The sequence below is a fragment of the Serinus canaria genome, chromosome 3 (genome assembly GCF_022539315.1).
Source record: "Serinus canaria isolate serCan28SL12 chromosome 3, serCan2020, whole genome shotgun sequence".
NCBI lineage: Eukaryota > Metazoa > Chordata > Aves > Passeriformes > Fringillidae > Serinus > Serinus canaria.
This window is the reverse complement of record NC_066316.1, coordinates 12,562,011-12,572,249: the sequence shown is the minus strand read 5'-3', so window position 1 is coordinate 12,572,249 and position 10,239 is coordinate 12,562,011.

Below are 10,239 nucleotides of genomic sequence, written 5' to 3'. Positions count from 1 at the left end.
TGCTGCAACTGCAACCTATGTCAGGAAGCCCTGCTTGAAGCATGAAAGTCATAGGAGTGCTCCAAGACAGAGGAAGAGCTCACATGGCCAGTGAGCAGGCAGTTCAGTTCCTACAGGCCATGGCAGAAGAATGAAAACCATGTGCAACACCCAGCAAGGAGGGCTGATGAGCTGTTGCTTAACACTCATGGCCAGCAATTGCAGCTGTTTCTCACTCCCTGGCTTCTGAAGGACTCAGCTCTCAAGGACTTGGTCTCTGAGACCAGCAGACCAAAAGGAGGAGTCTCGTGAAAACAAGTTGCAGAAGCATTGATGTTCATGAGCAGAAAACTTGAGAATGATAGGGCTGTGAGATACAGCCACAAAGGTAACCAGGAAAAATCAAACTCTCCCATTTGATTTTGCAGCCTTGCTTACACCCAACATTAGAATCTTTGCATCTCTGCTTCCAAGGATGCACTTTGCCCAAATTCACTAATAGGTAGCTTGCTCTGCCATTCTGAGCTTCTCTAAAACAGCCTTTGAACATAAAGAATGCTTCTGGCATGACATTAGCACCATCTCCAAACCAGTGACCTTGGCACCACTGGAAATGGCCAAGCAATTACCCTGTACCTGTCAAATATATTCCCAGGAGAATCCCCTATTCCCCAGGAGGGGAAGATTTTTTTTTTTTATTATGATTTTCAGAGACATTTTGGGCCAAGCACTAAACAGCCACTGGAAAGGAAGTCTGCTCAACCCTTACCTTTCCAGAGCCGTCCCTCAGCTCTTTTTCCCTGGTAAGAGCAGCACTGCTGGGATGATCTGTCTTCTTGGCCTGACTCAGTGGGAGGCCTGGGAATGGAAGCAAAGGTTCCTGTAAATCTCTGGCAGACTTCAAGCCCCCAAAAATGCCATGCTGGGCAACAGGAAAGACAGGTTCCGTACTGCAGACCTGTTCTAAATTACAGAGATTGGGATTGAGAGCAGCCAGGTACAATGCCTAGACCCTCTCCCAAGGGATGGGTTACTGGCAGCAGACATGACATTACTCTGCTGGCCAGCAGACTGAAACCTGCTGCATGACAAAGGCCTCAGCCCCTGCATGCTGGAGAGCCTCTGTGTCTGATAGAGAAGGGTAGAGATGGAGATTGCTCTTGACAGAGATTCTTATCTGCCCTTATTCATGCTGATTTTAGTAAACAGCCTCTTTCCAGTTCCTGAAAGAAGTCCCAGGTTCTAATACCTGGATGCATTTAGATCAACATTTTCTGCTCTTTGTTGGAATATTTTAGAGGACATTCAAAGAAAAGTCTAGGGTTGCAGGAGTGATACCCAAACGTAAATTGTGTTCTTAACACTAGATAATTCATTTTCCCCAAGGATTTTCATTCTAAACTGTATGAGTTTGAGCCACTTTCAAGCCAGGCTGACTAGAGGCTGATTTTCTTAATGCAAGCAGAACAATGGAGCTCATTCTGGAATACTCTCCAACAGAGCTGTTAAAATTCTGAGAACTAATCATTCCATACAACAGCTTCACAGAGGATAAAATCATGAGGCAGCAAAGTAGAACAAAACAATGTCATAAACCAAGATTATTTGCCCTTGCAGAATGGCCAGCTTAATTATAAAGGAGAGTATGATCTGGGCTTTGAGGAAGAAGAGTAATTCTGGATGGAAGGCAAGGCAGAGACTCTTGGAAGATGGCAGGGAAACTATGGATACCAGGGTAAGCTCCTTGGGACCATGGCAGTCAGTCAGGTCTGCAAATTGTAACAGAGGCTGTGATGTAAACCTAAAGCATCTAAAACCTAAAGCTCCCTATTTCATGGGACACATTGCCTGGAAACTTCTAAACAGCTACACAGGGAAACATGCTCGTGCTGTCAGCATCTTGAGGCATGCTGGGGGAAAACCCTGCCCCACTTCCCCAGATCTAGCACAGGAACAGCCTGGCCTCTGCGCTGCCGTGGGACAGCAGGGAGCCCAGAGCCCTGTGCTCTCCAGGAATGGCTCAGCTGCACATGCAGCTTCCTGCTCCTCTCCCACAGCTGAGCAGCCCTACAGCTCCAGGGGCCCTGGCAGCAGCACAGCTCCTTGCAGGGGGCACATGCAGGGCACAACTGTTCCCTGGCAATGAGCACAGCCTCTCTGGGCTGCCACAGGACCCTTCCTCCCAACAGAGAGAGCGGCCCAGCGCCCCCCTTACCTTTTTGTGAGCCTGATCCATGCTCCTGGGGCTCTTGGGCCAAGGCGCCCTGAGCCAGCCGGGAGCCCATACCTCCATTCCCAAGGCCGGGGTCCAGCACAGGAGTTTCCAAACTGAACATGTCCGTGAGTCTCCTTGGGAACAGAGGCATCCCACGTCCTGTCTTACGCTGAGAGCTCTTTTCCTCCTTCCGCAGGATTTGTGTTGTGCATTCAGTAGAAGCTGCCAACCAGGTAGAAGGAAAGGAGTTAAATGAACTCACACCGTTATAATCAGACCTTTTAATGGGCAAGGAATTTAAAGTGTATTTTAGTTACTGAAAAGATGGCTTGGTTTTTTATTTTTCTTTAAATGAGCATCAGTTTAATTTCTCTGAACAATATGGAGCTGGCAAGCCAAGAGAGAAGGGTTCTACTACTTCAGGTGTTGCCCGTTGCTGCCTCATTATTTCAGGATCCCATTCCTTCCAAACAGTTGCGAATTCACAGTTGTCTCTAGAATCTGACACTGGCAAGGAAGTAACTGTTTTCAAAAGGAGTTTTCAAGGCCTTTGTTTCTGTATTTCCCACTCAATTCTAGGTCAGGTTTTTCAGTTTTGGGGATTCTTTATATTACTCCTTACAACAAAGGGAGTTCTGAGACACAAACAATGGCAGTACGTGTTAGACGCAAAAGCAGCTTTCCTTTCTCCATTAGAAGTACCCAGTATTCTCTGAGCCTCTATTTATAGGGAACAAAGTGCTCATCCCAGAGTTCCACTTTTAAACTACTTACTTGTTCTGGGGGTTTATTCTCTGCTTACTTTTCAGCAGAGACCCCTAAACCCAAACAAACATGACCAATCTCAAAACATTTTTGATCTTGGCTGATACCGACAATTCAAAATGCCCTTAATGATGGCCCATCATTCGCAAATAATCCTCAAGAGATCTGTTAGAACCAGGAGAACTAATTCTTTACATGGCTTCACATAGGATAAGATCATGTGGCAGCCAAGCACTATGAGAGGGATATGCATCTCAAAACTGGATTCCTTCACTGGGAAGAATGCTCGGGTCAGTAATAAAAGTAAGACAGGAAAGGATATAAGTAACTTCTAGTCCAGAATTAATCCATACAACATGTCACATAACTTACTAAGTAATACTTCTCCCTAGCTGCACTAAGCATTCCAGCTGCACACCAGCAATGAAGGAGTCATTCCAAAGACGGCTGTACACAGGATTTGGCAGAACTAACCCTAAGCCAAGGAACCAGGGGATCTGATCTCTTTCTCTGCATCAGCAGAATTACTTCTCCAAGTCCCATATCATTACACCCCCAGAGATGCCAAAAGAACAAGAGCAGTGTCAATGAAGCTTCCAACTTGAAAGCATTGCCTGACCCAGATGCAGCAGACACAGCATTTTGTCTGGCACAATTCCACTTGTCAGGGACCAGGCAAGGCAGGGACAGGCACAAGGCAGAAGACATCTCCTGCCCCAGCCTCAGCCTGCAATACTGACACAGGCAGAGGCAGCCAGGGAAGAGATTTGTCATTGTGAACCTGCCACAGGTGGCTTTGGGCTTGTGCTGTCAGAGGATGATAAACTCACACCCTGCCTAGGCTGCATCCATTTGGATGTCTCCTTCGCATTCGTTGGAAAAATCAAAAGGACTTTCTATCACAGGAAGTTTCCCTATTTCTCCCAGTGCAAAATCTGGCAATGTCCATGAATCTCCATCACATCTCTGAGGCTTCATATCAGAAACTAATCCAAGGAACGATTTTCTCCTTCAAAAGCAGGAGGAAGGAGTGGGAACATTTCTCATTTCCTGCTAAATCCCTTCCTTTTCTCCTCTCATTTTGACACTAGAAAGGCTGCATGGAGATAAAAGGCATGTGCAGGATGGAGATGAATGTCTCTTTTTCAATGCTGCATTTCTGGGACCCCAAGGTACCACTCCAGCTCCTGCCACTCAGCACTTCACACTGGAAGAATTTTCACTGCAACACCGGAGCAAACTCCCATTAATGGGATTTGGGAGAGTCCAATGAGCCCATCAAGGAATTGAAATGAATTTAAAGAAACTTTTAAAAGAATGGGTTATACCCAAGCTTTTCAATGTCACCTCTGAGTCAAGATTCCAATGCTCATTTTAGGATAGACATTCCCGGTACCTACGTGCAAATTCCAAGGACTTCTCTTGTCTTCTGATGCTGGGTCTTGGCCTGGAGAAAATGGAAGACAAAAGAACATATGAGGAGGCAGAAAGAGCAGGGAGGGAATGGGTGTACCATGAAAGGAGGCAAACCTTCTTAGCATGGTCACTTCTATGAAGGAGGAAATACAACACAGATAAGCCAAAAGGATGCAAAGCTGATTAATTGCCCTTAAGCTTTCATTTGCTGGAGTCAAACAGAGCTGGCCAAGCTCAGGCTGAAATAGCCAAGTCCAGCAGGGAACCCATCCTGAGGTGCTTTCAAGTCCTGCCTCCTCTTCCCCACCAACTCCTCTGCTCTTGGGGCATTGCTGTTGGGTTTGACATTGTGCCGGATCATCATAGATGGGCAGACGGGTGAATGCCCAGAGGTTTGCCTAAATACATGGGACAAATGACTGCAAAATGACCAGAAGAGATGGGAAGAGTGAGGTGAACAGCATGCTAGACTCTCCCAAGGGATGGGTTACTGGCAGCGACATGAAATTGCTGGCCAGCAGAATGAAACCTGCTTTGCATGACAAAGGCCTCAGCCCCTGCATGCTGGAGAGCCTCTGTGTCTGATAGAGAAGGGTAGAGATGGAGATTGCTCTTGACAGAGATTCTTATCTGTCCTTATTCATGCTGATTTAGTAAACATCATCTTTCCAGTTCCTGAAAGAAGTCCCAGGTTCTAATACCTGGATGCATTTAGATCAACATTTTCTGCTCTTTGTTGGAATATTTTAGAGGACATTCAAAGAAAAGTCTAGGTTTGCAGGAGTGATACCCAAACGTAAATTGTGTTCTTAACACTAGATAATTCATTTTCCCCAAGGATTTTCATTCTAAACTGTATGAGTTTGAGCCACTTTCGGGCCAGCCTGACTAGAGGCTGATTTTCTTAATGCAAGCAGAACAATGGAGCTCATTCCGGAATACTCTCCAACAGAGCTGTTAAAATTCTGAGAACTAATCATTCTACACAACAGCTTCACAGAAGATAAATCATGGGGCAGCAAAGTAGAAAAAAACCAATGTCATAAACCAAGATTATTTGCCCCTGCAGAATGGCCAGCTTAATAATAAAAGAGAGTATGATCTGGGCTTTGAGGAAGGAGAGTAATTCTGGATGGAAATCAAGGCCTTAAAAGGTAAGAGCATGTGGGAAGATGGCAGGGAAACTATGAATACCAGGGTAAGCTCCTTGAGACCATGGCAGTCAGTCAGGTCTGCAAAATGTAACAGGGGATGTGATGCATCTGAAGCTCCCTATTTCATGGGACAGACTTCCTGGAAGCTTCTAAAGAGCTGCACAGGGAAACATGCTCCTGCTGCTGGCAGACACTTGAAGCAGGCCAGGGGGAAAACTCTGCCCCACTTGCCCAGAGCTAGCACAGGAGCAGCCTGGCCTCTGGGCTGCCCTGGGACAGCAGGGAGCCCAGAGCCCTGTGCTCTCCAGGAATGGCTCAGCTGCACATGCACAACCCTGCTCCTCTCCCTGCCCCACAGCTGAGCAGCCCTACAGCTCCAGGGGCCCTGGCAGCAGCACAGCTCCTTGCAGGGGGCACATGCAGGGCACAACTGTTCCCTGGCAATGAGCACAGCCTCTCTGGGCTGCCACAGGACCCTTCCTCCCAACAGAGAGCGGCCCAGCGCCCCCCTTACCTTTTTGTGAGCCTGATCCATGCTCCTGGGACTCCTGGGCCAAGGCCCCCTGAGCCAGCCAGGAGCCCAGACCTCCATTCCCAAGGCCGGGGTCCAGCACAGGTGTTTCCAAATTGAAGATGTCCGTGAGTTCCCTTGGGAAGAGAGGCATCCCAGGTCCTGCCTTAAACTGAGAGCTCTTTTCCTCCTTCCTCGGGGTTTTTGTTGTGGATTCAGAAGAAGCTGCCAACCAGGTAGAAGAAAAGAAGTGAGTTAATTGAACTCAAGCCTTTTAATCAGCCCTTTTAATGGGCCAGGAATTCAAAGTGTATTTTAGTTGCTGAAAAGATGGCTTGGTTTTCTATTTTTCATGAAACTAGCATCAGTTTAATTTCTCTGAACAATATGGAGCTGGCAAGCCAAGAGAGAAGGGTTCTACTACTTTATGTGCTGCCCACTGCCTTCCCTCTATTACAGGATCCCATTCCTTCCAAACACTTGGGAATTAAGAGTTCTCTGTGGAATCTGACACTGCTGTCAAGGAAATAAGTTTTTCAAAAGTAGTTTCCAAGGCCTTTGTATTTGTATTTCCCACTCAATTCTAGGTCAGGTTTTGCAGTTTTGGGGATTTTTTATATTACTCTTTACAACAAAGGGAGTTCTGTGACATAAAAAATGGCAGCACATGTTAGACGCAAAAGCAGCTTTCCTTTCTCCAGTAGATGTGCCCAGTATTCTCTGAGCCTCTGTTTGTAGGGAACAAAGTGCTCATCCCAAAGTTCCACTTTTGCTCTACTTACTTGTTCCAGGGGTATTTCTCTGCTTACTTTTCAGCAGAGACATCCAAACCCAAATAAACATGTCCTATCTCAAAACAATTCAGATCTTGGCTAATTGTGACAATTCAAAATGACCTTTATGGAAATAGCTGATGGCTGGCCATTCTGAAATAATCCTCAAATGAGCTGTTAGAACTTGGAGAAATAATTCTTTTCATGGCTTCACAGAAGATAAAATCATGTGGCAGCCAAGCACTATTAGAGGGATACCTGTTTCAAAACTGGATTCTTTCCCTGTGCAGAATGCTTGGGTCAGTAACAAAAGTAAGAAAGGAAAGGATAAATGACATAAGTAATTTCTAATCTAGAATTAATCCATAAAAAAAGTCACCTTGCTTACTGATTAATACTTCCCCCTACCTGCATTAACCATTCCAGCTGCATATCAGCAATGAAGGAGTCATTCCAAAGAGGGCCGTACCCAGGATTTGGGAGGACTAACCCTAAGCCCAAGGAACCAGGGGATCTGATCCCTTTCTCTGCATCAGCAGAATTATTTCTCTAAGTCCCATATCTCCTATCATTAGATGCCCAGAGATGCCAAAGGAACAACAGCAGTGTCAATGAGGCTTCCAACTTGAAAGCATTGCCTGACCCAGATGCAGCAGAGACAGCATTTTGTCTGGCACAATTCCACTTGTCAGGGACCAGGCCAGGCAGGGACAGGCACAAGGCAGAAGGCATCTCCTGCCCCAGCCTCAGCCTTCAACACTGACACAGGCAGAGACAGCAAGGGAAGAGATTGGTCATTGTGAACCTGCCACAGGTGGCTTTGGGCTTGTGCTGTCAGAGGATTCCAAACTCACACCTGCCTAGGCTGCATCCATTTGGAAGTCTCCTTCTCCTTCATTGGAATAGTCAAAAGTGCTTTTTATCATAGCTGGTTTCCTTATTCCTATTAGTACAAAATTAGGCAATGTCTGAGAATCTCTTTCACATCTCAAAGGGTACTTCTCAGAAACAACCCAGAGGACAACTTTTCTTCTTCAAGAGCAGGAGGAAGGAGTGGGAATATTTCTCATTTCCTGCTAAATCCCTTCCTGTTCAATTCTCATTTTGACACTAGAAAGACTGCAGGGAGATAAAAGGCATGTGCAGGGTGGAGAGGAATGTTTCCTTTTCAGAGCTACATTTTCAGGACAACAAGGTACTACTCCAGCTCCTGCCACTCAACACTTCACACTGGAAGAATTTTCACTGCACTACCAGAGAACACTCCCAGGGACTGGGATCTGGGAGAGTCCACTGTGCCCATCAAGGAATTGAAATGAATTTACAGAAATTTTCAAAAGATTGAGTTTTAACCAAGCTTTTCAAATGTCACCACTGAGTCAAGATTCCAATGGTCATTTTAAGACAGACATGCTCTGTACCTACTTGCATGTTCCAAGGTCTTCTCTTGGCTTATGCTGCTGGATCTTGACCTGGAGCAAATGGAGGACAAAGGAACATATGAGGAGGTAGAAAGAGAAGGGAGGAATGGGTGTACCATGAAAGGAGGCAAACCTTCTAACCATGGGCACTTCTATGAAGGAGGAAATGCTACACATAAACCCAAGAGGATGCATAGCTGATTAATTGTCCTTAAACATTCAGTTGCTGCAGACACACAGAGCTGGCCAAACTCTGGCTGAAATAATAGCCGAGTCCAGCAGAGGACAAGTCTTGAGATGTTTTGAAGCTGTGCCTGCTCTTCCCCACCACCACTTCTGCTCTTGGGGCATTGCTGTTGGGTTTGACATTGTGCTGGATAATCATAGATGGGCAAAATGGTGAATACACAGAATTTCCCTAAATACATGGGACAGCTGTCTGTCACCGACATGTTTTATGAAAAATCCTTCTTTAGGATTTCTCCCCTCCTGAGAGCTGAGAGGCCTCAGGAACAAACTGTAAACAATTCTTATCTGTTGCTGTGGAATGCAACGGGGAGATCTCTGATTGGCCCCGTCAAGCTGTTTTCAATTAAGAGCCAATGACAGTTCACCTGTCCAGCCGGTCTCGGTCTGGGAGAAGACCTTTGTTTACACATTCCTATTCTATTCTTAGCTTAGGATATTAATGAAATCCTTCTCTCTATTCTTTTAGTATAGTTTTTATATATTATCTATCATATAATAATAAATCAAGCCTTCTAATACATGGAATCAACTTTCTCGTCTCTTCCCTCATCCTGGGACCCCTGTGAACGAGGTAACAGCTGTCTGTGCAAAATGAACACAGGAGATAGGAAGAGTGAGGTGAACAGCACACTGGAGCAGCAGACACCTTGGCTTACCTCATCCCCCAGGTCGCCTGCAAATCCAATGGGGCAGAGCTCTGGACAGACCCTGCAGCGCTGGGAACAGGGAGACTTCCTGCCTTCCGAATTGGGGGGATCAAAGGCAGTCCCAGTGTCCCCTTCTTCATTTCCCCACCACTGGGATATGGCAAGGAGGTCTGGAAAAATTAGAACACAGTGCTCAGATCAAGCATCCAGCCTTGCCCCCATTCATGCCTCAAGACATTTAGATATGCCCTGAAGTGGGACCTGGCAGGAATAAACAAGTCAAACTGATGGAGCAGCTTGGCTATGAATGGGGAATGGAAAGGGAACTGCTGAGGGAGAGAGCATATCCCACATTTGACACCTCTCCCCTCATGCTCACTCCTCTGCAAGTGTGGCTGCATTCCCAGCATGCATCCACATGTATGACATCAAGTTCTTCTGGGGTGCCACTGCCTCCACTGGCCTTTTGGATGGCATGGCAGTGGGTTTAGATCACTGTTCTCTCCCTGCCCCTAAGGTGCCTCACAGCCAGTGCTGATCTCCAGCCATGTCTCCTCAAAGCCATTCTGCAGGATGTCAAAACCTGCTTTTCTCAAGCCCCTCATTCCTTCTGCTGCTGCCCTTCCTTCCTCCAGTTCCCCAGCAGCCTTTGAGCCCAGATGCTGCTGAGCTCTTGCCATGCTCGCTGCTCTCCAGCTCCCACACATCCATCATCTCAGGCTCACTGGCATTTAGGAAGTTCAGCAGAGCTCCCTGCCCTGCTGCTCTCTGCAAGCTCTCTGCCTGCCCACGTTGCTCCAGGGCCCCCATGCCATGGCCATGAAGGGGGATGGAGGCAGCAGGGGCAGATGCACTCTCATCCTTAGTATCCCATCATTTCTGGCCCAGCTAAAGAGCCAAATCAGGACCTGTTCAAAGTTCACTGAAAGGGTCAGTTCCTGTCAGGGATACATTGGGCCCTTTCTCTGCAAGGCTGAAATCAAGTAGCCAAGCCTTTGATTGGACATTCTATCTACCAAAGCTGTTGTTCATCTGCCTCCTCCTGCACCCTACGGCAAACCCAAAACAACTGCAGGTCCTGGCCCTGCTGCAAAGGCAATTGTGTGCCT